At 44.9% G+C, this 24,442-nt stretch overlaps 33 non-coding genes across 33 annotated transcripts; 16 read left to right on the forward strand and 17 right to left on the reverse strand.

Annotated features, from left to right (window-relative positions):
• Positions 1-4,007: 4,007 nt before the first annotated feature.
• Trnaq-cug lies at positions 4,008-4,079 on the reverse strand. Its single transcript has one exon. It is a non-coding gene; the product is annotated as a tRNA-Gln (tRNA).
• A 248-nt stretch (positions 4,080-4,327) lies between these two features.
• Positions 4,328-4,416, forward strand: Trnay-gua. The gene is given in 2 exon segments: positions 4,328-4,364; positions 4,381-4,416. It is a non-coding gene; the product is annotated as a tRNA-Tyr (tRNA).
• A 358-nt stretch (positions 4,417-4,774) lies between these two features.
• On the reverse strand, positions 4,775-4,846 carry Trnaq-cug. Its single transcript has one exon. It is a non-coding gene; the product is annotated as a tRNA-Gln (tRNA).
• A 248-nt stretch (positions 4,847-5,094) lies between these two features.
• On the forward strand, positions 5,095-5,183 carry Trnay-gua. The gene is given in 2 exon segments: positions 5,095-5,131; positions 5,148-5,183. It is a non-coding gene; the product is annotated as a tRNA-Tyr (tRNA).
• A 358-nt stretch (positions 5,184-5,541) lies between these two features.
• Positions 5,542-5,613, reverse strand: Trnaq-cug. The gene has a single exon. It is a non-coding gene; the product is annotated as a tRNA-Gln (tRNA).
• A 248-nt stretch (positions 5,614-5,861) lies between these two features.
• On the forward strand, positions 5,862-5,950 carry Trnay-gua. Its single transcript is given in 2 exon segments — positions 5,862-5,898; positions 5,915-5,950. It is a non-coding gene; the product is annotated as a tRNA-Tyr (tRNA).
• Positions 5,951-6,308: 358 nt separating this feature from the next.
• On the reverse strand, positions 6,309-6,380 carry Trnaq-cug. The gene has a single exon. It is a non-coding gene; the product is annotated as a tRNA-Gln (tRNA).
• Positions 6,381-6,628: 248 nt separating this feature from the next.
• Trnay-gua lies at positions 6,629-6,717 on the forward strand. Its single transcript is given in 2 exon segments — positions 6,629-6,665; positions 6,682-6,717. It is a non-coding gene; the product is annotated as a tRNA-Tyr (tRNA).
• Positions 6,718-7,075: 358 nt separating this feature from the next.
• Trnaq-cug lies at positions 7,076-7,147 on the reverse strand. The gene has a single exon. It is a non-coding gene; the product is annotated as a tRNA-Gln (tRNA).
• A 248-nt stretch (positions 7,148-7,395) lies between these two features.
• Positions 7,396-7,484, forward strand: Trnay-gua. Its single transcript is given in 2 exon segments — positions 7,396-7,432; positions 7,449-7,484. It is a non-coding gene; the product is annotated as a tRNA-Tyr (tRNA).
• Positions 7,485-7,842: 358 nt separating this feature from the next.
• Positions 7,843-7,914, reverse strand: Trnaq-cug. Its single transcript has one exon. It is a non-coding gene; the product is annotated as a tRNA-Gln (tRNA).
• A 248-nt stretch (positions 7,915-8,162) lies between these two features.
• Trnay-gua lies at positions 8,163-8,251 on the forward strand. Its single transcript is given in 2 exon segments — positions 8,163-8,199; positions 8,216-8,251. It is a non-coding gene; the product is annotated as a tRNA-Tyr (tRNA).
• A 358-nt stretch (positions 8,252-8,609) lies between these two features.
• Trnaq-cug lies at positions 8,610-8,681 on the reverse strand. The gene has a single exon. It is a non-coding gene; the product is annotated as a tRNA-Gln (tRNA).
• Positions 8,682-8,929: 248 nt separating this feature from the next.
• Trnay-gua lies at positions 8,930-9,018 on the forward strand. Its single transcript is given in 2 exon segments — positions 8,930-8,966; positions 8,983-9,018. It is a non-coding gene; the product is annotated as a tRNA-Tyr (tRNA).
• A 358-nt stretch (positions 9,019-9,376) lies between these two features.
• Trnaq-cug lies at positions 9,377-9,448 on the reverse strand. The gene has a single exon. It is a non-coding gene; the product is annotated as a tRNA-Gln (tRNA).
• Positions 9,449-9,696: 248 nt separating this feature from the next.
• Positions 9,697-9,785, forward strand: Trnay-gua. The gene is given in 2 exon segments: positions 9,697-9,733; positions 9,750-9,785. It is a non-coding gene; the product is annotated as a tRNA-Tyr (tRNA).
• A 358-nt stretch (positions 9,786-10,143) lies between these two features.
• On the reverse strand, positions 10,144-10,215 carry Trnaq-cug. Its single transcript has one exon. It is a non-coding gene; the product is annotated as a tRNA-Gln (tRNA).
• A 248-nt stretch (positions 10,216-10,463) lies between these two features.
• Trnay-gua lies at positions 10,464-10,552 on the forward strand. The gene is given in 2 exon segments: positions 10,464-10,500; positions 10,517-10,552. It is a non-coding gene; the product is annotated as a tRNA-Tyr (tRNA).
• A 358-nt stretch (positions 10,553-10,910) lies between these two features.
• Positions 10,911-10,982, reverse strand: Trnaq-cug. Its single transcript has one exon. It is a non-coding gene; the product is annotated as a tRNA-Gln (tRNA).
• A 248-nt stretch (positions 10,983-11,230) lies between these two features.
• Trnay-gua lies at positions 11,231-11,319 on the forward strand. Its single transcript is given in 2 exon segments — positions 11,231-11,267; positions 11,284-11,319. It is a non-coding gene; the product is annotated as a tRNA-Tyr (tRNA).
• Positions 11,320-11,677: 358 nt separating this feature from the next.
• Trnaq-cug lies at positions 11,678-11,749 on the reverse strand. The gene has a single exon. It is a non-coding gene; the product is annotated as a tRNA-Gln (tRNA).
• A 248-nt stretch (positions 11,750-11,997) lies between these two features.
• Positions 11,998-12,086, forward strand: Trnay-gua. The gene is given in 2 exon segments: positions 11,998-12,034; positions 12,051-12,086. It is a non-coding gene; the product is annotated as a tRNA-Tyr (tRNA).
• Positions 12,087-12,444: 358 nt separating this feature from the next.
• Positions 12,445-12,516, reverse strand: Trnaq-cug. Its single transcript has one exon. It is a non-coding gene; the product is annotated as a tRNA-Gln (tRNA).
• A 6,338-nt stretch (positions 12,517-18,854) lies between these two features.
• Trnaq-cug lies at positions 18,855-18,926 on the reverse strand. Its single transcript has one exon. It is a non-coding gene; the product is annotated as a tRNA-Gln (tRNA).
• Positions 18,927-19,174: 248 nt separating this feature from the next.
• Trnay-gua lies at positions 19,175-19,263 on the forward strand. The gene is given in 2 exon segments: positions 19,175-19,211; positions 19,228-19,263. It is a non-coding gene; the product is annotated as a tRNA-Tyr (tRNA).
• Positions 19,264-19,621: 358 nt separating this feature from the next.
• Trnaq-cug lies at positions 19,622-19,693 on the reverse strand. Its single transcript has one exon. It is a non-coding gene; the product is annotated as a tRNA-Gln (tRNA).
• A 248-nt stretch (positions 19,694-19,941) lies between these two features.
• Trnay-gua lies at positions 19,942-20,030 on the forward strand. Its single transcript is given in 2 exon segments — positions 19,942-19,978; positions 19,995-20,030. It is a non-coding gene; the product is annotated as a tRNA-Tyr (tRNA).
• A 358-nt stretch (positions 20,031-20,388) lies between these two features.
• Positions 20,389-20,460, reverse strand: Trnaq-cug. Its single transcript has one exon. It is a non-coding gene; the product is annotated as a tRNA-Gln (tRNA).
• A 248-nt stretch (positions 20,461-20,708) lies between these two features.
• On the forward strand, positions 20,709-20,797 carry Trnay-gua. The gene is given in 2 exon segments: positions 20,709-20,745; positions 20,762-20,797. It is a non-coding gene; the product is annotated as a tRNA-Tyr (tRNA).
• A 358-nt stretch (positions 20,798-21,155) lies between these two features.
• Positions 21,156-21,227, reverse strand: Trnaq-cug. Its single transcript has one exon. It is a non-coding gene; the product is annotated as a tRNA-Gln (tRNA).
• A 248-nt stretch (positions 21,228-21,475) lies between these two features.
• On the forward strand, positions 21,476-21,564 carry Trnay-gua. The gene is given in 2 exon segments: positions 21,476-21,512; positions 21,529-21,564. It is a non-coding gene; the product is annotated as a tRNA-Tyr (tRNA).
• Positions 21,565-23,870: 2,306 nt separating this feature from the next.
• Trnaq-cug lies at positions 23,871-23,942 on the reverse strand. The gene has a single exon. It is a non-coding gene; the product is annotated as a tRNA-Gln (tRNA).
• A 248-nt stretch (positions 23,943-24,190) lies between these two features.
• On the forward strand, positions 24,191-24,279 carry Trnay-gua. Its single transcript is given in 2 exon segments — positions 24,191-24,227; positions 24,244-24,279. It is a non-coding gene; the product is annotated as a tRNA-Tyr (tRNA).
• Positions 24,280-24,442: the final 163 nt, after the last annotated feature.

The following is a 24,442-nucleotide window of genomic DNA, read 5'->3' on the forward strand; positions in this document are numbered from 1 at the left end:
GGTCTCGAAGTTACGGACGTCGCTTTTCTACCTTCGGCGAGAGGTACAGCGCTTACGCTCGCTGGCGTCCGCATCATTAATGTCTACGCTCCATCTGGCTCAAGTAATAGAGGCGCCCGCTCGGAATTCTATTGGACTGACATAATGCCCCTGTTCGCGGGCAGGTATGATCACGTCGTTTTCGGAGGTGACTTCAACTGCGTGCTGTCACCCCGCGACCAGACGCCGAACTACAACACATGCCCGGAGCTCTCTGCCATTATACGTGACATGGCCTTGCTGGACACATGGACCTGCCTTCATGGAGACGCGCCGGGGTTCACGTACTTCACGGCTACGTCAGCGAGCCGCCTGGACCGCATATACACGTCGCGCGGGCTTCGTCTCAGTCTTCAGCAGTCGGAACTCTGGCCGACGATCTTTTCAGATCATTTGGCGTATATCTGCACCATCACTCTGGCGCGCCAGGCAACCTATCGCGGCAGAGGATTGTGGAAATTGAATGTCGCTGTTCTGCAGGATCGTGATTGCCGTGTACAAGTCACCGAAACCTGGACGAACTGCTTACGTCGCACACACGCCTATCAGTCGGTGCTCCTCTGGTGGCTACATTGCGCCAAACCGGCCTTGAGGAGGACACTAATGAACTACTCCCGCGAGCGGATGCAATGGTACAATGCGACGGTGGAATTTTACTTTAGTGTTCTCCGTGACATGTACAACCGTCCCGCACAACGACCGGTTAGTCTTGTGGAAATCAACCGCGTCAAAGCCAAACTGTTGCATCTCATGCGCCACAAGATGGATGGAACCGTCATTCGAGCACGACTGGGATATGAGGTCGCGCACGAACGACCCTCATTGCACCACGTGGTAGGGGAAAAGCGGCAGTATACACGCAAACTCATCACGGCACTTCGGACGGTGGACGGCCGGCGGTTAACCACACAGGCCGAGATCAAAAAAGGGTTCGTGGAGTACTATGCCAGTCTGTACTCGCAGAAGACGCCAGATCGAGAGGCACTTAATGACATACTCACGGCCCTGCCGCGCCGACTCGATCGCGCCACTGTTGATGCACTGCAGGAAGATGTGACGGAAGAGGAAGTGGCGACGGCCTTGGCCAAGGGTCGCAAGAATAAAGCCCCTGGGCCCGATGGACTGCCTATAGAATTCTACAGAGAATTTCAAAGTATCCTCACGCCGATGTTGAGACAGATGTGCCAGGAGCTACTCAATCCTGAGGTGGCAGTCCCTCGCGAATTTACGCAGGGACTAATCATTCCAGTCCCGAAGACATCTTCCGGATACTCTGTAATCACTGTTAAGCAGTGTTATCGGCCGGAATTGATGCACAAACTCTTTGCACGACTCCTGGCCCTTCGCTTCCGACCGGCCCTTACACTGTTAACGGGAAAAGACCAGACTGGAGTCGGTGACAATCGCGGTATTCATATGGCGTTGTGTGACTACCGTGATCTGATAGCCATCGCAGATGCGTGTAGAATGCAAGGTGCCATGCTTGCTGTCGACTTAGAAAAAGCCTTTGATGCAGTCGGCCATGACTTTCTCCGCGAAACAATGACGGCGATGAGTGTTCCACAACGGCTCATTGCGTCTGTCTTGCGGCTTCTTCATGGATCAGAGTCAATGATCTTAGTAAACGGACTTTTAGCAGGACCCGTACAGATACACTGCTCTGTCAGACAGGGGTGTCCCCTCTCCATGAGCTTGTTTGCCCTCGCGATTGAGCCGCTGTTGGTTCAACTCCACACAACGCTACGGGGCGTCACTATGCGAGAAGATAAATTTGTGTACCGGGCTTACGCGGATGATGTCGTCATCTTAGTACGTTCGAACGCAGAGGTTGATATGGCAATAGCTCTGATTGAGAGATACGGCAAAGCGGCTGGTGCACAGCTCAACAGGCGGAAATCGGGAATTATGCACATTGGACGCGGGTTACCCGCGCAACCAGAACCCCGCATTAAGGTGCTTACAGAGATGAAATGTTTGGGAGTAACGTACACTAAGAATATGCGCCGCACGATCGCTCTCAACTACAAACGCCTCTTGCACAATATCCGCGCCAGTATCCGACTACACACCTTACGGTCCCTCGATGCGCTGCAGAAGGTCGAATTCGTTAACGCCTACCTGGTGTCGAAGATTATATATATAGCGCGAATATTTCCCATGCCGCGGGCGACAGCGGACAGACTCCAGGCAGTCTTCGGCCATTACGTGAACCACGGACATCTCTTTAAAGTAAGTCACGCGACGCTCACTCTCCCGCTGACAGCTGGCGGCCTCGGACTCATCAATGTCTACGTCAAGGCCTTGGCGTTGTTCGTGCGACTGACGCTATGGCATTGGAAACGCGACCATAACCGTCTGATCTCCTTCCTCCTGACGGAAATCGTGCCCCCCAACCTGGACCCGCCGATCGATATTCACCACATCCCAACGGCCTTGTGCCACTGCCGGACTTTTCTGCTGGACTACAGTTACCTGCGGAAGATGCTGCCTATTGACGACCTGCCCGCAGTCCGCAGTGTGTACGGCACCCTCATGTTGCGACAGCGCCGGAACGTGGTCGAAAGCAAATATCCTCGGTACGACTGGACTGCGGTCTGGTGCAATATCCACCCCCCTAACTTACTGACGGCGGCGCGGGCCACATGGTACTATTACGTGAATCGTAAATACCCGACGCAGTCACGTCTGAACCAGATTCATCTCGCGGCGTCGCCGCTTTGCCCGACGTGCCAACTGCACGATACGGACCTCCACCGGCTAGTTTGCGGGGCTGCAAAGGACGTGTGCCAACTGCTTTGTCGCCTATTGGCCTTCATCCAACGCACGGCGCCGCACGCCATTTCAATGATGTCCCTACTCTGCCCTGATGATACCCCGTACCCGCGAACGAAGAGACACGCAGTACATTGGTTAATGGGGATAACTGTGTACTACCTATTCAGCACGTCGGAGCATGACGTGGGCGAGTACAGATCATTCTTGGAGACCCAACACTGGATACTGAAGCGAACACAGACATACCGCAAACATTATGCCCATTTTCTTATGAAGGTGTTTGAAGACTTTCTGGCGAACCGTTGACGATAGGCATGAGCAGTTAGTCTATATATCGCTGTATGGCGATGCTGGTATCTACACAGGTAACAATTGTGTAACGATACACGAAGAATCCATGCAACAATTAAAAAAAAAAAAAAAAAATAAAATAAAAAAAAAAAAAAAAAAAAAACCTCTCCGAATTCACCGGTTATAAATTAGCATCGAGAAGACGGCCTAGCGTCCGGAAGGCCGGAAAGTCTATCTCCCTACTGTCCCCAGCGGACATGCGTTCCGGAAGGGAACTATATGATTTTGGCCCAGGAGGGGCTTCTTCATTTTCATGTTGTAATGTATAAAAATAAATAAAAATAAAAAAAAAAAAAAAAAATTAAAAAAAAAGTGGTTAAGGCTTCTTAAAAAGAAAGTTGGTAGAGAGGTGGAAAAAAAAAAAAAAAAAAGAAAAAAAAAAGTCGTAAAAAAAAAAAAAAAAAAAAAAGTTGGTAGAGCGGTGGACTGTAGTGGAAGATTCACAGTTATCCATAGGTCGCTGGTTCAAATCCGGCCCAGAGGACTGTTTTTCTAATCTCAGGAGCAAACAGGCTCCAGAGCATGCCCACTCGGTCAGAACCTCCCTATGTTTTAAACCTATTTTAAAGGAAATTCATTTGCTCAGCTTCTAGTAGCTAGTTGATAATCATGGGATTCTTAGCCTTCGTAGGATAATGATATTTCTTCGAATTATAGTAAAATTGCTTGCTCTTACAGGCATTACTCGTTTAATGTGCTATATAGGTCACATAGTCGCACCAATATTCAGCCGTTTCATAGACATCTCGTTTTTAATACAAACGTAGAAACTACACCCCTGAGCCTATCGCTGTTACTTCCTCGGCGAGAAACGCTTATTACAGAAAATTTAGACTAAACGAAGGTTCCACCGAGATTCGAACTCGGATTGCTGGATTCAGAGTCCAGAGTGCTAACCGTTACACCATGGAACCAGACAGGAGAATGGGACTCGTAAATACACTTAGCAGTGTTCTGACGTACTTCAGACACTTCCTACTTGCATTTTTTAACATAATTGACACTATCGAGCATTATAAAACTTAATCTGGGCAATGTTTGCACTTGCAGCCGATGACTGCATTTCCTGTGCGTCTATATGGCAGCGCTGAGTAGCAGTGTGTGGAAACGAAAGACAGGGACGGACGTAAAGCAATCAGTACGAATAAGAAAGTATGCAGAGCCTCTGGTAGCTCAGTTGGTAGAGCGGTGGACTGTAGTGGAAGATTCACAGTTATCCATAGGTCGCTGGTTCAAATCCGGCCCAGAGGACTGTTTTTCTAATCTCAGGAGCAAACAGGCTCCAGAGCATGCCCACTCGGTCAGAACCTCCCTATGTTTTAAACCTATTTTAAAGGAAATTCATTTGCTCAGCTTCTAGTAGCTAGTTGATAATCATGGGATTCTTAGCCTTCGTAGGATAATGATATTTCTTCGAATTATAGTAAAATTGCTTGCTCTTACAGGCATTACTCGTTTAATGTGCTATATAGGTCACATAGTCGCACCAATATTCAGCCGTTTCATAGACATCTCGTTTTTAATACAAACGTAGAAACTACACCCCTGAGCCTATCGCTGTTACTTCCTCGGCGAGAAACGCTTATTACAGAAAATTTAGACTAAACGAAGGTTCCACCGAGATTCGAACTCGGATCGCTGGATTCAGAGTCCAGAGTGCTAACCGTTACACCATGGAACCAGACAGGAGAATGGGACTCGTAAATACACTTAGCAGTGTTCTGACGTACTTCAGACACTTCCTACTTGCATTTTTTAACATAATTGACACTATCGAGCATTATAAAACTTAATCTGGGCAATGTTTGCACTTGCAGCCGATGACTGCATTTCCTGTGCGTCTATATGGCAGCGCTGAGTAGCAGTGTGTGGAAACGAAAGACAGGGACGGACGTAAAGCAATCAGTACGAATAAGAAAGTATGCAGAGCCTCTGGTAGCTCAGTTGGTAGAGCGGTGGACTGTAGCGGGAGATTCACAGTTATCCATAGGTCGCTGGTTCAAATCCGGCCCAGAGGACTGTTTTTCTAATCTCAGGAGCAAACAGGCTCCAGAGCATGCCCACTCGGTCAGAACCTCCCTATGTTTTAAACCTATTTTAAAGGAAATTCATTTGCTCAGCTTCTAGTAGCTAGTTGATAATCATGGGATTCTTAGCCTTCGTAGGATAATGATATTTCTTCGAATTATAGTAAAATTGCTTGCTCTTACAGGCATTACTCGTTTAATGTGCTATATAGGTCACATAGTCGCACCAATATTCAGCCGTTTCATAGACATCTCGTTTTTAATACAAACGTAGAAACTACACCCCTGAGCCTATCGCTGTTACTTCCTCGGCGAGAAACGCTTATTACAGAAAATTTAGACTAAACGAAGGTTCCACCGAGATTCGAACTCGGATCGCTGGATTCAGAGTCCAGAGTGCTAACCGTTACACCATGGAACCAGACAGGAGAATGGGACTCGTAAATACACTTAGCAGTGTTCTGACGTACTTCAGACACTTCCTACTTGCATTTTTTAACATAATTGACACTATCGAGCATTATAAAACTTAATCTGGGCAATGTTTGCACTTGCAGCCGATGACTGCATTTCCTGTGCGTCTATATGGCAGCGCTGAGTAGCAGTGTGTGGAAACGAAAGACAGGGACGGACGTAAAGCAATCAGTACGAATAAGAAAGTATGCAGAGCCTCTGGTAGCTCAGTTGGTAGAGCGGTGGACTGTAGTGGAAGATTCACAGTTATCCATAGGTCGCTGGTTCAAATCCGGCCCAGAGGACTGTTTTTCTAATCTCAGGAGCAAACAGGCTCCAGAGCATGCCCACTCGGTCAGAACCTCCCTATGTTTTAAACCTATTTTAAAGGAAATTCATTTGCTCAGCTTCTAGTAGCTAGTTGATAATCATGGGATTCTTAGCCTTCGTAGGATAATGATATTTCTTCGAATTATAGTAAAATTGCTTGCTCTTACAGGCATTACTCGTTTAATGTGCTATATAGGTCACATAGTCGCACCAATATTCAGCCGTTTCATAGACATCTCGTTTTTAATACAAACGTAGAAACTACACCCCTGAGCCTATCGCTGTTACTTCCTCGGCGAGAAAGGCTTATTACAGAAAATTTAGACTAAACGAAGGTTCCACCGAGATTCGAACTCGGATCGCTGGATTCAGAGTCCAGAGTGCTAACCGTTACACCATGGAACCAGACAGGAGAATGGGACTCGTAAATACACTTAGCAGTGTTCTGACGTACTTCAGACACTTCCTACTTGCATTTTTTAACATAATTGACACTATCGAGCATTATAAAACTTAATCTGGGCAATGTTTGCACTTGCAGCCGATGACTGCATTTCCTGTGCGTCTATATGGCAGCGCTGAGTAGCAGTGTGTGGAAACGAAAGACAGGGACGGACGTAAAGCAATCAGTACGAATAAGAAAGTATGCAGAGCCTCTGGTAGCTCAGTTGGTAGAGCGGTGGACTGTAGTGGAAGATTCACAGTTATCCATAGGTCGCTGGTTCAAATCCGGCCCAGAGGACTGTTTTTCTAATCTCAGGAGCAAACAGGCTCCAGAGCATGCCCACTCGGTCAGAACCTCCCTATGTTTTAAACCTATTTTAAAGGAAATTCATTTGCTCAGCTTCTAGTAGCTAGTTGATAATCATGGGATTCTTAGCCTTCGTAGGATAATGATATTTCTTCGAATTATAGTAAAATTGCTTGCTCTTACAGGCATTACTCGTTTAATGTGCTATATAGGTCACATAGTCGCACCAATATTCAGCCGTTTCATAGACATCTCGTTTTTAATACAAACGTAGAAACTACACCCCTGAGCCTATCGCTGTTACTTCCTCGGCGAGAAACGCTTATTACAGAAAATTTAGACTAAACGAAGGTTCCACCGAGATTCGAACTCGGATCGCTGGATTCAGAGTCCAGAGTGCTAACCGTTACACCATGGAACCAGACAGGAGAATGGGACTCGTAAATACACTTAGCAGTGTTCTGACGTACTTCAGACACTTCCTACTTGCATTTTTTAACATAATTGACACTATCGAGCATTATAAAACTTAATCTGGGCAATGTTTGCACTTGCAGCCGATGACTGCATTTCCTGTGCGTCTATATGGCAGCGCTGAGTAGCAGTGTGTGGAAACGAAAGACAGGGACGGACGTAAAGCAATCAGTACGAATAAGAAAGTATGCAGAGCCTCTGGTAGCTCAGTTGGTAGAGCGGTGGACTGTAGTGGAAGATTCACAGTTATCCATAGGTCGCTGGTTCAAATCCGGCCCAGAGGACTGTTTTTCTAATCTCAGGAGCAAACAGGCTCCAGAGCATGCCCACTCGGTCAGAACCTCCCTATGTTTTAAACCTATTTTAAAGGAAATTCATTTGCTCAGCTTCTAGTAGCTAGTTGATAATCATGGGATTCTTAGCCTTCGTAGGATAATGATATTTCTTCGAATTATAGTAAAATTGCTTGCTCTTACAGGCATTACTCGTTTAATGTGCTATATAGGTCACATAGTCGCACCAATATTCAGCCGTTTCATAGACATCTCGTTTTTAATACAAACGTAGAAACTACACCCCTGAGCCTATCGCTGTTACTTCCTCGGCGAGAAACGCTTATTACAGAAAATTTAGACTAAACGAAGGTTCCACCGAGATTCGAACTCGGATTGCTGGATTCAGAGTCCAGAGTGCTAACCGTTACACCATGGAACCAGACAGGAGAATGGGACTCGTAAATACACTTAGCAGTGTTCTGACGTACTTCAGACACTTCCTACTTGCATTTTTTAACATAATTGACACTATCGAGCATTATAAAACTTAATCTGGGCAATGTTTGCACTTGCAGCCGATGACTGCATTTCCTGTGCGTCTATATGGCAGCGCTGAGTAGCAGTGTGTGGAAACGAAAGACAGGGACGGACGTAAAGCAATCAGTACGAATAAGAAAGTATGCAGAGCCTCTGGTAGCTCAGTTGGTAGAGCGGTGGACTGTAGTGGAAGATTCACAGTTATCCATAGGTCGCTGGTTCAAATCCGGCCCAGAGGACTGTTTTTCTAATCTCAGGAGCAAACAGGCTCCAGAGCATGCCCACTCGGTCAGAACCTCCCTATGTTTTAAACCTATTTTAAAGGAAATTCATTTGCTCAGCTTCTAGTAGCTAGTTGATAATCATGGGATTCTTAGCCTTCGTAGGATAATGATATTTCTTCGAATTATAGTAAAATTGCTTGCTCTTACAGGCATTACTCGTTTAATGTGCTATATAGGTCACATAGTCGCACCAATATTCAGCCGTTTCATAGACATCTCGTTTTTAATACAAACGTAGAAACTACACCCCTGAGCCTATCGCTGTTACTTCCTCGGCGAGAAACGCTTATTACAGAAAATTTAGACTAAACGAAGGTTCCACCGAGATTCGAACTCGGATCGCTGGATTCAGAGTCCAGAGTGCTAACCGTTACACCATGGAACCAGACAGGAGAATGGGACTCGTAAATACACTTAGCAGTGTTCTGACGTACTTCAGACACTTCCTACTTGCATTTTTTAACATAATTGACACTATCGAGCATTATAAAACTTAATCTGGGCAATGTTTGCACTTGCAGCCGATGACTGCATTTCCTGTGCGTCTATATGGCAGCGCTGAGTAGCAGTGTGTGGAAACGAAAGACAGGGACGGACGTAAAGCAATCAGTACGAATAAGAAAGTATGCAGAGCCTCTGGTAGCTCAGTTGGTAGAGCGGTGGACTGTAGTGGAAGATTCACAGTTATCCATAGGTCGCTGGTTCAAATCCGGCCCAGAGGACTGTTTTTCTAATCTCAGGAGCAAACAGGCTCCAGAGCATGCCCACTCGGTCAGAACCTCCCTATGTTTTAAACCTATTTTAAAGGAAATTCATTTGCTCAGCTTCTAGTAGCTAGTTGATAATCATGGGATTCTTAGCCTTCGTAGGATAATGATATTTCTTCGAATTATAGTAAAATTGCTTGCTCTTACAGGCATTACTCGTTTAATGTGCTATATAGGTCACATAGTCGCACCAATATTCAGCCGTTTCATAGACATCTCGTTTTTAATACAAACGTAGAAACTACACCCCTGAGCCTATCGCTGTTACTTCCTCGGCGAGAAAGGCTTATTACAGAAAATTTAGACTAAACGAAGGTTCCACCGAGATTCGAACTCGGATCGCTGGATTCAGAGTCCAGAGTGCTAACCGTTACACCATGGAACCAGACAGGAGAATGGGACTCGTAAATACACTTAGCAGTGTTCTGACGTACTTCAGACACTTCCTACTTGCATTTTTTAACATAATTGACACTATCGAGCATTATAAAACTTAATCTGGGCAATGTTTGCACTTGCAGCCGATGACTGCATTTCCTGTGCGTCTATATGGCAGCGCTGAGTAGCAGTGTGTGGAAACGAAAGACAGGGACGGACGTAAAGCAATCAGTACGAATAAGAAAGTATGCAGAGCCTCTGGTAGCTCAGTTGGTAGAGCGGTGGACTGTAGTGGAAGATTCACAGTTATCCATAGGTCGCTGGTTCAAATCCGGCCCAGAGGACTGTTTTTCTAATCTCAGGAGCAAACAGGCTCCAGAGCATGCCCACTCGGTCAGAACCTCCCTATGTTTTAAACCTATTTTAAAGGAAATTCATTTGCTCAGCTTCTAGTAGCTAGTTGATAATCATGGGATTCTTAGCCTTCGTAGGATAATGATATTTCTTCGAATTATAGTAAAATTGCTTGCTCTTACAGGCATTACTCGTTTAATGTGCTATATAGGTCACATAGTCGCACCAATATTCAGCCGTTTCATAGACATCTCGTTTTTAATACAAACGTAGAAACTACACCCCTGAGCCTATCGCTATTACTTCCTCGGCGAGAAACGCTTATTACAGAAAATTTAGACTAAACGAAGGTTCCACCGAGATTCGAACTCGGATCGCTGGATTCAGAGTCCAGAGTGCTAACCGTTACACCATGGAACCAGACAGGAGAATGGGACTCGTAAATACACTTAGCAGTGTTCTGACGTACTTCAGACACTTCCTACTTGCATTTTTTAACATAATTGACACTATCGAGCATTATAAAACTTAATCTGGGCAATGTTTGCACTTGCAGCCGATGACTGCATTTCCTGTGCGTCTATATGGCAGCGCTGAGTAGCAGTGTGTGGAAACGAAAGACAGGGACGGACGTAAAGCAATCAGTACGAATAAGAAAGTATGCAGAGCCTCTGGTAGCTCAGTTGGTAGAGCGGTGGACTGTAGTGGAAGATTCACAGTTATCCATAGGTCGCTGGTTCAAATCCGGCCCAGAGGACTGTTTTTCTAATCTCAGGAGCAAACAGGCTCCAGAGCATGCCCACTCGGTCAGAACCTCCCTATGTTTTAAACCTATTTTAAAGGAAATTCATTTGCTCAGCTTCTAGTAGCTAGTTGATAATCATGGGATTCTTAGCCTTCGTAGGATAATGATATTTCTTCGAATTATAGTAAAATTGCTTGCTCTTACAGGCATTACTCGTTTAATGTGCTATATAGGTCACATAGTCGCACCAATATTCAGCCGTTTCATAGACATCTCGTTTTTAATACAAACGTAGAAACTACACCCCTGAGCCTATCGCTGTTACTTCCTCGGCGAGAAACGCTTATTACAGAAAATTTAGACTAAACGAAGGTTCCACCGAGATTCGAACTCGGATCGCTGGATTCAGAGTCCAGAGTGCTAACCGTTACACCATGGAACCAGACAGGAGAATGGGACTCGTAAATACACTTAGCAGTGTTCTGACGTACTTCAGACACTTCCTACTTGCATTTTTTAACATAATTGACACTATCGAGCATTATAAAACTTAATCTGGGCAATGTTTGCACTTGCAGCCGATGACTGCATTTCCTGTGCGTCTATATGGCAGCGCTGAGTAGCAGTGTGTGGAAACGAAAGACAGGGACGGACGTAAAGCAATCAGTACGAATAAGAAAGTATGCAGAGCCTCTGGTAGCTCAGTTGGTAGAGCGGTGGACTGTAGTGGAAGATTCACAGTTATCCATAGGTCGCTGGTTCAAATCCGGCCCAGAGGACTGTTTTTCTAATCTCAGGAGCAAACAGGCTCCAGAGCATGCCCACTCGGTCAGAACCTCCCTATGTTTTAAACCTATTTTAAAGGAAATTCATTTGCTCAGCTTCTAGTAGCTAGTTGATAATCATGGGATTCTTAGCCTTCGTAGGATAATGATATTTCTTCGAATTATAGTAAAATTGCTTGCTCTTACAGGCATTACTCGTTTAATGTGCTATATAGGTCACATAGTCGCACCAATATTCAGCCGTTTCATAGACATCTCGTTTTTAATACAAACGTAGAAACTACACCCCTGAGCCTATCGCTGTTACTTCCTCGGCGAGAAACGCTTATTACAGAAAATTTAGACTAAACGAAGGTTCCACCGAGATTCGAACTCGGATCGCTGGATTCAGAGTCCAGAGTGCTAACCGTTACACCATGGAACCAGACAGGAGAATGGGACTCGTAAATACACTTAGCAGTGTTCTGACGTACTTCAGACACTTCCTACTTGCATTTTTTAACATAATTGACACTATCGAGCATTATAAAACTTAATCTGGGCAATGTTTGCACTTGCAGCCGATGACTGCATTTCCTGTGCGTCTATATGGCAGCGCTGAGTAGCAGTGTGTGGAAACGAAAGACAGGGACGGACGTAAAGCAATCAGTACGAATAAGAAAGTATGCAGAGCCTCTGGTAGCTCAGTTGGTAGAGCGGTGGACTGTAGTGGAAGATTCACAGTTATCCATAGGTCGCTGGTTCAAATCCGGCCCAGAGGACTGTTTTTCTAATCTCAGGAGCAAACAGGCTCCAGAGCATGCCCACTCGGTCAGAACCTCCCTATGTTTTAAACCTATTTTAAAGGAAATTCATTTGCTCAGCTTCTAGTAGCTAGTTGATAATCATGGGATTCTTAGCCTTCGTAGGATAATGATATTTCTTCGAATTATAGTAAAATTGCTTGCTCTTACAGGCATTACTCGTTTAATGTGCTATATAGGTCACATAGTCGCACCAATATTCAGCCGTTTCATAGACATCTCGTTTTTAATACAAACGTAGAAACTACACCCCTGAGCCTATCGCTGTTACTTCCTCGGCGAGAAACGCTTATTACAGAAAATTTAGACTAAACGAAGGTTCCACCGAGATTCGAACTCGGATCGCTGGATTCAGAGTCCAGAGTGCTAACCGTTACACCATGGAACCAGACAGGAGAATGGGACTCGTAAATACACTTAGCAGTGTTCTGACGTACTTCAGACACTTCCTACTTGCATTTTTTAACATAATTGACACTATCGAGCATTATAAAACTTAATCTGGGCAATGTTTGCACTTGCAGCCGATGACTGCATTTCCTGTGCGTCTATATGGCAGCGCTGAGTAGCAGTGTGTGGAAACGAAAGACAGGGACGGACGTAAAGCAATCAGTACGAATAAGAAAGTATGCAGAGCCTCTGGTAGCTCAGTTGGATAGTCGGGCTTCAGCGGCCGTGGCGAGCGGACGCGCGGCGTGTTTACGTCCTCGCTGCTGCTGGCTGTGTTCTGTTTACTGGTGAGTAAACGCTGTTCTAGCGGCCACAATAACGTGTTATTGTGTGACAATGTTTAGAACCGGAACATGAACGACATACCGCGCAGAGACACGTTGAAATTTGTATTCGATCACACCTATGCCCGACCGAAATCTTTTGAGATCGAATTATGGATTGAGGAAAGTCTGAAACGACCCTTTGACGAAATTATTGGCGTACACCTGTCGATCGTTAGTAGCGTTGTCTACATCAAGTTTAAAACCGCTGATATTTGCGAACAGATCTTGCAGTCGTGTAGTGGTAAGCTGAAGTTTAAGCACCGTGATGGGAACATCGGAGAGGTTAAGGTTTTGCATGCAGGATTTGGTCTTCGAACTCTTCGAATTTTTGAGTTACCATTTGAAGTACCTGCGGCTGCAATCGACGCGGTTCTAAAAAAATTATGGTAAAGTTGTTAGCAATGTTGCCGAAACATGGGCGACGTTTAAGGTTCCTGTCCTGAACGGTGTTCGACAGGTTAAAATGGAACTGCAGAGGCACGTACCATCTTACGTTACTATTTGTGGATACCGGGCGATCGTAATATATGACGGTCAACCGCGTACCTGCTCTGGGTGCGGTGCCACGGATCACGTTCGTGCTCAATGTATCCAACGCAGGGTGACGCAGTTGCCACCAGGAGACACAGTGCCCGCTAATACGATGACTTCGCTACCGCTGACATATGTGGCGGCAGCCCGCACGAACATGGCCAACGTGGAACATTCAGTTGTGGCCCCATTTTCCAACGCCTTGGACGACGACCACGTTACGCCAATGGAAACTTCCACCACAGAGGACATCACTGATGTGACCCCGGAGGTTCCAACGGACACTAACGAGCCAGTGGGTACGACATTGGCCAACCTTTCCTGTGATGTACCTTCCCCAGGAAACATCACTGATTCGGACACTGGCAACAACCAGATGCCTGTCTCAGCGCAAACGGCAGGATTAACTGGTGGGCAAGATAGCGTTTCCTCTCCAGAGGTTGACGAACATGGAAGGCGAGGTAATTCGCCGAAGAAACATAAGAAAAGGAGGATAGCCCACAAGAATGTCGAGCAAACTGCTCCAAGTTTGCGTGAGAAAGGTTTGCAGATTGCCCGCGACCTTACCGATGCCCTACATGGAAACTCTGATGAGAAGCGACAGAGTGGCACCAGCGATGTGGCAGACGCCACGAAGCCCCAGTCAGAGGTCGGAGACCACGCTCTCACTGAACGGGAAAAGACTACACGACGGGTCCTCATGGATAGCTCCACACACCTCCGTCTGGCTGAGGCAGCCTCACACACCAGGAGGGACTCAGTTAAGGTTGGCGACTGGGCAGATGACGTAGACGGCATGTCAGTGGACATTGAAACGACTGAGGTCGGCTCAGCGGAAGGTGCTTCCTCAGCTGTGAGGGATGAAGAGCTCAAAAGGACAGGACCTGCTTCAACAACTCCGATAGGGGACGTTGATTCCTTTTCTGATACTTATTAATGGTTCCCACCGCCGTCTCCCTTCCATACTTGGACTGAGACTTCGCACCACTGGCTGGGAATGCCTCCTCCGTTTCAGGACTACCAGTTAGCCACGTTAAATATCAATAAAATTACCTCGACTCAGAAGCTGTACAGTCTTCGCGACTACCTTTACAGCTGTGACGCGGATATTGTGATGCTGCAGGAGGTGGCCGACAACCTTCACCTAGACATTCCTGGCTACGAAGTGGTAAAAAACACCACTCCGGATAGCTCCTGCGGTACGGCTTTCCTAATTAAAGAGGGAGTGACCATCTCTGACGTCGAGCTACTGGAAAACGGGAGAGGCATTTCGTGTCTAATTCACGGTATACGGTTTATAAACATCTACGCCCCTTCTGGTAATCAAAATAGAGTGCGCAGAGCCCAGTTCTTTGCTACTGACCTGTTATATCTGTTACGACGGAATCCAGAAGACGTGGTACTTGGGGGTGACTTCAACTGCGTTTTAAAGCCTAAAGATCAAAGGCCGAATTTTAATGGTTGTCCTACTCTCGCAGAAACAGTGCGTCAGCTCGAACTGGAGGACACATGGGAAATACTACATGGGGACCAACGCTGCTTTACGTATTACACCGCACAAACTGCCAGCCGCATTGATAGGATCTATGTGGGGAAAACTCTGAGAGGACAAATATCGGCAACGGAAACGTGGCCAATATATTTCTCAGACCACTTGGCCTACCACTGTACCATTCGTATGACCCGACAGAAAACGTTCCGTGGCAAAACAGGATGGAAATTAAATGTAGACATCCTCCGAGAGCAAGGGCTACGAGAACGGTTGCAGGAGGTCTGGGAATCGAGTCTACACAGACAGGCTGCTTTTCCGTCTGTCACGATGTGGTGGTGCCACTATACGAAGCCTCGACTTATTAGGTGCTTGAAGGCCTATAGCTACGCCAGGAGCCGCTTGCAAAAGGAGACCTTTGAATTTTATTTTAGATGCCTACGTGATTTATACTCCGAAACGTCTGTCACGCACGAAAACATCGTACAAATTAAAAGGATTAAGGCAAAGTTGTTACTACTGAAACGGAAACAAATGGAAGGATCCAAAATCCGCTCTAGAGACACCAACAGTACTTCCGATGAACATCCATCCTCGTTCCACCTCGGCAGAGAGAAACGACGGGCAAGACAAAAACTGATCAGTAAATTGAAAACGGAAGATGGCAGCTTCTTGACGACTCAGCTGGGAATAAAGGATTATATCACTGACTATTACCGGAGACTCTATATGGCAGCCCCGACAGATGATGAGATCATCTCCACCATGCAAGATCTTCTAACGGTGAAACTAGCCGAGGCTGACAGGGAGTCACTGATGGGTGAAGTTACTGCGGATGAAATTCAGATGGCCTTGAGGAAGGCTCAGCCTAATAAATCCCCTGGCGCGGATGGACTTCCCATTGAATTTTATAAGGAATACTGGCATCTACTGGAAAATTGTTTTGTGCATATATGCAACGAAATTAGAGCAGGTCTGCAACTACCAGAAGACTTCAATGGCAGTCTAATAGTACTTGTTCCGAAACAACACTCCCACGAAGACATCAATCATTTTCGACCGATCTCCCTCCTGAATTCCGACTATAAGATTGTGGCCCGCGTGTTTGCACATAGAATTAAAAACGTCCTAGGGACGATAATCCATCACAGCCAGTCAGCAGCAGTACCTGGACGCAATATCTTCAAAAGTCTTGCGGATTACAGAGAGATCATCTCGTTCAGTGCAATTACACGGCCGACTGCAGCAATTCTTGCTTTAGACCAATGTAAGGCTTTTGACCGGGTTTCGCACCGTTATCTGTTTCAAATTATGAAACATCTTGGTTTCGGTGACGACTTCATTACAGTGATTCAAAATATGTACACCGCTGCCACTTCTAAGGTCATTGTTAATGGTCAGTTAACCCGACCGATTCCTATTGAAAGATCAGTCAGACAAGGATGCCCCATGTCTATGCCTCTCTACGTAATAGCAATTGAGCCACTTCTCCGGATGCTCCATTGCAAACTTCAGGGCTTAACTGTCTACTCATGCAACATCAAATGTATTGCCTATGCGGACGACGTGAGTGCTGTCATACGGTCGGAACGGGAGCTACGGGAGATCACTGACAGTATCGCTGCATACGAACGAGCATCAGGCTCCAAATTAAATTATACGAAGACCAGATTATTGCCGATTGGGGGAGGCTTTCCGACAGTTGGAACTTGTCCCTACAGGTTCTGCGAGACTGTCAAACTGCTAGGTATAAAAATGAGCAGTTGCCCTATAAGAACAACGGCAGTCAATTGGAAAGAACTCTTGGCCATCACGAAAGCCTGCCTTCAACACAATAAAAGCAGAGAACAGAATCTGCTTCAACGAGTTTCATTCATCAATACCAAGATCCTTTCCAAAATCTGGTATGTTGGGCAGGTTCTCCCGGTGGTCGACACTATTGCCAGGGCCATCATGTCGGCAGTCGGGTGGTATGTTTGGAGGGGTGAGATATTCAAGGTGGGGATCAACGTCGTCACTCTCCCTCCGGCGGAAGGGGGCCTGGGTCTAATAGATGTCCCAACGAAATGCAAGGCTCTCCTCGTACGTAATACACTGCAGTTGTGCCACAAATACCCCGACAGCGCACTTCGTATGGCCATCAGGACATATCACCCATACAACTTGCTAATACCAATAAACCTGGGGGAAGTGCACTATAAAGCGAATCATATCAGGTTGTTTCTCTTAGAAGCCAGCTACCTGAAGTCGAAATCGAGTGCTCCGTTAAGTGCTCTAACATCTGCTCAACTATATCGTCTGATGAACGAAACTGGAAGAGCCAACCGCATGGTGACGAAGTACCCCTCTATGGATTGGACTAGAATCTGGACAAACATCAATAACGGTGTCCTCGGCACTGACGTCCGATCCACTTGGTATAAAATTGTCAATCAGACAATCCCCACTAGAGAGCGACTCCATAAAATACATCTGTCGGTGTCAGACCAGTGTCGAGAATGTAATGTCATCGACACCTTACAACACCGTTGTGCCTGTGGTGAGAACGGCCATATATTGAACTGGTGTCGTAAGACCATGGCATCGATCTGCAGGACAACGACGCAGCACATCTCTCTCACATCGATTCTCCAACCGGATGGAACTTACTATCCGGTAACCAAAAAGAACACGTGGGCGTGGTTGGCAGCGCACACACTGCACTACGTCATTACTGCCCAGGAAGACCGGACATACATTGGCTACAGAGTATACCTAGCCACACAGGCTAAGTTACTGATGAGAGACCCACAATATAAAAGAAAGTTTGCCAATTATATCGCCGCATTACAACTCGTGACGATATGATACACGTACTATGAAGAGACTTCTAAGAGGATGCTAGCCGAACTGATGGATAAACGAACAGGTGTTCAGATTTTACAACCCAAGTTCACTATTATTGTACTTGTACTTTAATTTCTTGATTACATTAGGACTTTGGTTTGTACTATCGTCGATAGTCGAGAGAAAGTTTTCTATTTGTGGCTCCCGTTGTGAATGTCACTTTATCCGAAGGAACATTGCCTAACTTCACCCTCCAGCACACCACAGGACGGTCTGCGGACTTCAGCGACGTCTGCCCTCACAACTACGAGAAGGAAACACGGGCGAAAATGAAAGGATCACCTCACGAAGGAGGCCAAGCTTTAATGCTTGGGGTATATGCAGTGAAGGCATATTCATTTCGAGAAGACGAGTTTTGAGGATCGCGTGTCAGCTGAGTCAGTACCACCTTGTTGGAGGACGAGCAGGGGACGAAGGAAATATTACTCTTTTCTTTACAGAAGAAGTCTTTTTATTTCATCATGAAGAAAAACAATACGCAGGGGAATGATTTAAAGGAAAACAAGTTTCTTTTCTTTACAGACGAAGTAATTCCTTTCATCGTGAAGAAGCAAAATTTCTAAAATAAAAAAAAAAAAAAAAAAAAAAAAAAAAAAAAAAAAAAAAAAAAAGTTGGTAGAGCGGTGGACTGTAGTGGAAGATTCACAGTTATCCATAGGTCGCTGGTTCAAATCCGGCCCAGAGGACTGTTTTTCTAATCTCAGGAGCAAACAGGCTCCAGAGCATGCCCACTCGGTCAGAACCTCCCTATGTTTTAAACCTATTTTAAAGGAAATTCATTTGCTCAGCTTCTAGTAGCTAGTTGATAATCATGGGATTCTTAGCCTTCGTAGGATAATGATATTTCTTCGAATTATAGTAAAATTGCTTGCTCTTACAGGCATTACTCGTTTAATGTGCTATATAGGTCACATAGTCGCACCAATATTCAGCCGTTTCATAGACATCTCGTTTTTAATACAAACGTAGAAACTACACCCCTGAGCCTATCGCTGTTACTTCCTCGGCGAGAAACGCTTATTACAGAAAATTTAGACTAAACGAAGGTTCCACCGAGATTCGAACTCGGATCGCTGGATTCAGAGTCCAGAGTGCTAACCGTTACACCATGGAACCAGACAGGAGAATGGGACTCGTAAATACACTTAGCAGTGTTCTGACGTACTTCAGACACTTCCTACTTGCATTTTTTAACATAATTGACACTATCGAGCATTATAAAACTTAATCTGGGCAATGTTTGCACTTGCAGCCGATGACTGCATTTCCTGTGCGTCTATATGGCAGCGCTGAGTAGCAGTGTGTGGAAACGAAAGACAGGGACGGACGTAAAGCAATCAGTACGAATAAGAAAGTATGCAGAGCCTCTGGTAGCTCAGTTGGTAGAGCGGTGGACTGTAGTGGAAGATTCACAGTTATCCATAGGTCGCTGGTTCAAATCCGGCCCAGAGGACTGTTTTTCTAATCTCAGGAGCAAACAGGCTCCAGAGCATGCCCACTCGGTCAGAACCTCCCTATGTTTTAAACCTATTTTAAAGGAAATTCATTTGCTCAGCTTCTAGTAGCTAGTTGATAATCATGGGATTCTTAGCCTTCGTAGGATAATGATATTTCTTCGAATTATAGTAAAATTGCTTGCTCTTACAGGCATTACTCGTTTAATGTGCTATATAGGTCACATAGTCGCACCAATATTCAGCCGTTTCATAGACATCTCGTTTTTAATACAAACGTAGAAACTACACCCCTGAGCCTATCGCTATTACTTCCTCGGCGAGAAACGCTTATTACAGAAAATTTAGACTAAACGAAGGTTCCACCGAGATTCGAACTCGGATCGCTGGATTCAGAGTCCAGAGTGCTAACCGTTACACCATGGAACCAGACAGGAGAATGGGACTCGTAAATACACTTAGCAGTGTTCTGACGTACTTCAGACACTTCCTACTTGCATTTTTTAACATAATTGACACTATCGAGCATTATAAAACTTAATCTGGGCAATGTTTGCACTTGCAGCCGATGACTGCATTTCCTGTGCGTCTATATGGCAGCGCTGAGTAGCAGTGTGTGGAAACGAAAGACAGGGACGGACGTAAAGCAATCAGTACGAATAAGAAAGTATGCAGAGCCTCTGGTAGCTCAGTTGGTAGAGCGGTGGACTGTAGTGGAAGATTCACAGTTATCCATAGGTCGCTGGTTCAAATCCGGCCCAGAGGACTGTTTTTCTAATCTCAGGAGCAAACAGGCTCCAGAGCATGCCCACTCGGTCAGAACCTCCCTATGTTTTAAACCTATTTTAAAGGAAATTCATTTGCTCAGCTTCTAGTAGCTAGTTGATAATCATGGGATTCTTAGCCTTCGTAGGATAATGATATTTCTTCGAATTATCGTAAAATTGCTTGCTCTTACAGGCATTACTCGTTTAATGTGCTATATAGGTCACATAGTCGCACCAATATTCAGCCGTTTCATAGACATCTCGTTTTTAATACAAACGTAGAAACTACACCCCTGAGCCTATCGCTGTTACTTCCTCGGCGAGAAAGGCTTATTACAGAAAATTTAGACTAAACGAAGGTTCCACCGAGATTCGAACTCGGATCGCTGGATTCAGAGTCCAGAGTGCTAACCGTTACACCATGGAACCAGACAGGAGAATGGGACTCGTAAATACACTTAGCAGTGTTCTGACGTACTTCAGACACTTCCTACTTGCATTTTTTAACATAATTGACACTATCGAGCATTATAAAACTTAATCTGGGCAATGTTTGCACTTGCAGCCGATGACTGCATTTCCTGTGCGTCTATATGGCAGCGCTGAGTAGCAGTGTGTGGAAACGAAAGACAGGGACGGACGTAAAGCAATCAGTACGAATAAGAAAGTATGCAGAGCCTCTGGTAGTTCAGTTGGTAGAGCGGTGGACTGTAGTGGAAGATTCACAGTTATCCATAGGTCGCTGGTTCAAATCCGGCCCAGAGGACTGTTTTTCTAATCTCAGGAGCAAACAGGCTCCAGAGCATGCCCACTCGGTCAGAACCTCCCTATGTTTTAAACCTATTTTAAAGGAAATTCATTTGCTCAGCTTCTAGTAGCTAGTTGATAATCATGGGATTCTTAGCCTTCGTAGGATAATGATATTTCTTCGAATTATAGTAAAATTGCTTGCTCTTACAGGCATTACTCGTTTAATGTGCTATATAGGTCACATAGTCGCACCAATATTCAGCCGTTTCATAGACATCTCGTTTTTAATACAAACGTAGAAACTACACCCCTGAGCCTATCGCTATTACTTCCTCGGCGAGAAACGCTTATTACAGAAAATTTAGACTAAACGAAGGTTCCACCGAGATTCGAACTCGGATCGCTGGATTCAGAGTCCAGAGTGCTAACCGTTACACCATGGAACCAGACAGGAGAATGGGACTCGTAAATACACTTAGCAGTGTTCTGACGTACTTCAGACACTTCCTACTTGCATTTTTTAACATAATTGACACTATCGAGCATTATAAAACTTAATCTGGGCAATGTTTGCACTTGCAGCCGATGACTGCATTTCCTGTGCGTCTATATGGCAGCGCTGAGTAGCAGTGTGTGGAAACGAAAGACAGGGACGGACGTAAAGCAATCAGTACGAATAAGAAAGTATGCAGAGCCTCTGGCAGCTCAGTTGGTAGAGCGGTGGACTGTAGTGGAAGATTCACAGTTATCCATAGGTCGCTGGTTCAAATCCGGCCCAGAGGACTGTTTTTCTAATCTCAGGAGCAAACAGGCTCCAGAGCATGCCCACTCGGTCAGAACCTCCCTATGTTTTAAACCTATTTTAAAGGAAATTCATTTGCTCAGCTTCTAGTAGCTAGTTGATAATCATGGGATTCTTAGCCTTCGTAGGATAATGATATTTCTTCGAATTATAGTAAAATTGCTTGCTCTTACAGGCATTACTCGTTTAATGTGCTATATAGGTCACATAGTCGCACCAATACTCAGCCGTTTCATAGACATCTCGTTTTTAATACAAACGTAGAAACTACACCCCTGAGCCTATCGCTGTTACCTCCTCGGCGAGAAACGCTTATTACAGAAAATTTAGACTAAACGAAGGTTATACCGAGATTCGAACTCGGATCGCTGGATTCGGAGTCCAGAGTGCTAACCGTTACACCATGGAACCAGACAGGAGAATGGGACTCGTAAATACACTTAGCAGTGTTCTGACGTACTTCAGACACTTCCTACTTGCATTTTTTAACATAATTGACACTATCGAGCATTATAAAACTTAATCTGGGCAATGTTTGCACTTGCAGCCGATGACTGCATTTCCTGTGCGTCTATATGGCAGCGCTGAGTAGCAGTGTGTGGAAACGAAAGACAGGGACGGACGTAAAGCAATCAGTACGAATAAGAAAGTATGCAGAGCCTCTGGTAGCTCAGTTGGCGACGTAGAACAAAAGTATCCTTGTTATAACTGGGAAACAATATGGGAAAATATTCACTGCCGGAACTTGCCAACGTATGTCAAATCGACCTGGTACTATGCTGTAAACAGAAAAATTACGACGAACTATAAACTTCACTCTATTCGATTGGCCGAGTCACCGCTGTGTCCATTATGTAAAATACCAGATACCGAAGAGCATAGATTGCTGTGTGACAGGGCAAAAGAAATATGGCTCTACATAAGACAAAAGATAGCGAGCATCAGCAGAACTACGCCCAATGCCGTTACGACTGCTGAATTTTTAAACCCTGACGGTATACCTTACCCTAAAACAAAACGAAATGCAATTAACTGGTTGAAAGGCCAAACGATGCATTACGTCCTAACAAAAGAATCAAGCAATAGGGAGGACTTCTGGGTATACCTTACAACTGAGCACCACAAGTTGATGTGTACTAAAAAATACAAAGAAAATTACGCAAACTTCTTAACTAAAACAATCCTGTAACCATTAGAAATGCGTAATTTACATTGCACATTCAAGCATTTCGTATATTAGACGAATGATTTTTGGTTAAAGTTTGTTCTTCACGTAGCAGGAGGAGGATTTCCAACAGAAAGTAGTCAGAGAAGATCATCAGTATAGACCAATTAAGCCTATGTGTATCTATTACTTTGGTTTCGGAGAAACACAGTGATGAAACTGGTTTATGCCATTTATTTAGTTTCTGTTTTTCCTTCCTTTTCTTTTCACAAGAAGACGCATTTATGTTAATTAAGTGTAAAATCAAGCAGAAGAAGCCTATTTTACTTCATTACCTTCTGAAAAAGGAAATTATACTTATCAGCAATAATGAGTTTGCTTCTTTCCGTTTTTCCACGCACGGAGAACGAAACCTACAGATGCAGTTACATTTCCACAACAATTATGAGACTGCCTTCTCAATGGAATTTACATTTATTTTTATTCAAGCCATGTTGCAAACAAAGGCAACAGAAGGGGCATACTTCGTTCGTCGTTCAGAAGAAGCGCGTTTCCACATCATCAAGTTACTTACATTCTTAAAGGCGGAGAAGCCGGGCCGAGAAGGCAACACTTGGCGAGCGTAAAGGATGGGTTGAAGGGGAGGAAGGAGACCCAAAACAGAAAAAAAAAAAGAAAAAAAAAAAAAAGTTGGTAGAGCGGTGGACTGTAGTGGAAGATTCACAGTTATCCATAGGTCGCTGGTTCAAATCCGGCCCAGAGGACTGTTTTTCTAATCTCAGGAGCAAACAGGCTCCAGAGCATGCCCACTCGGTCAGAACCTCCCTATGTTTTAAACCTATTTTAAAGGAAATTCATTTGCTCAGCTTCTAGTAGCTAGTTGATAATCATGGGATTCTTAGCCTTCGTAGGATAATGATATTTCTTCGAATTATAGTAAAATTGCTTGCTCTTACAGGCATTACACGTTTAATGTGCTATTTAGGTCACATAGTCGCACCAATATTCAGCCGTTTCATAGACATCTCGTTTTTAATACAAACGTAGAAACTACACCCCTGAGCCTATCGCTGTTACTTCCTCGGCGAGAAACGCTTATTACAGAAAATTTAGACTAAACGAAGGTTCCACCGAGATTCGAACTCGGATCGCTGGATTCAGAGTCCAGAGTGCTAACCGTTACACCATGGAACCAGACAGGAGAATGGGACTCGTAAATACACTTAGCAGTGTTCTGACGTACTTCAGACACTTCCTACTTGCATTTTTTAACATAATTGACACTATCGAGCATTATAAAACTTAATCTGGGCAATGTTTGCACTTGCAGCCGATGACTGCATTTCCTGTGCGTCTATATGGCAGCGCTGAGTAGCAGTGTGTGGAAACGAAAGACAGGGACGGACGTAAAGCAATCAGTACGAATAAGAAAGTATGCAGAGCCTCTGGTAGCTCAGTTGGTAGAGCGGTGGACTGTAGTGGAAGATTCACAGTTATCCATAGGTCGCTGGTTCAAATCCGGCCCAGAGGACTGTTTTTCTAATCTCAGGAGCAAACAGGCTCCAGAGCATGCCCACTCGGTCAGAACCTCCCTATGTTTTAAACCTATTTTAAAGGAAATTCATTTGCTCAGCTTCTAGTAGCTAGTTGATAATCATGGGATTCTTAGCCTTCGTAGGATAATGATATTTCTT

The sequence above is a fragment of the Schistocerca americana genome, unplaced genomic scaffold, assembly GCF_021461395.2.
Source record: "Schistocerca americana isolate TAMUIC-IGC-003095 unplaced genomic scaffold, iqSchAmer2.1 HiC_scaffold_204, whole genome shotgun sequence".
NCBI lineage: Eukaryota > Metazoa > Arthropoda > Insecta > Orthoptera > Acrididae > Schistocerca > Schistocerca americana.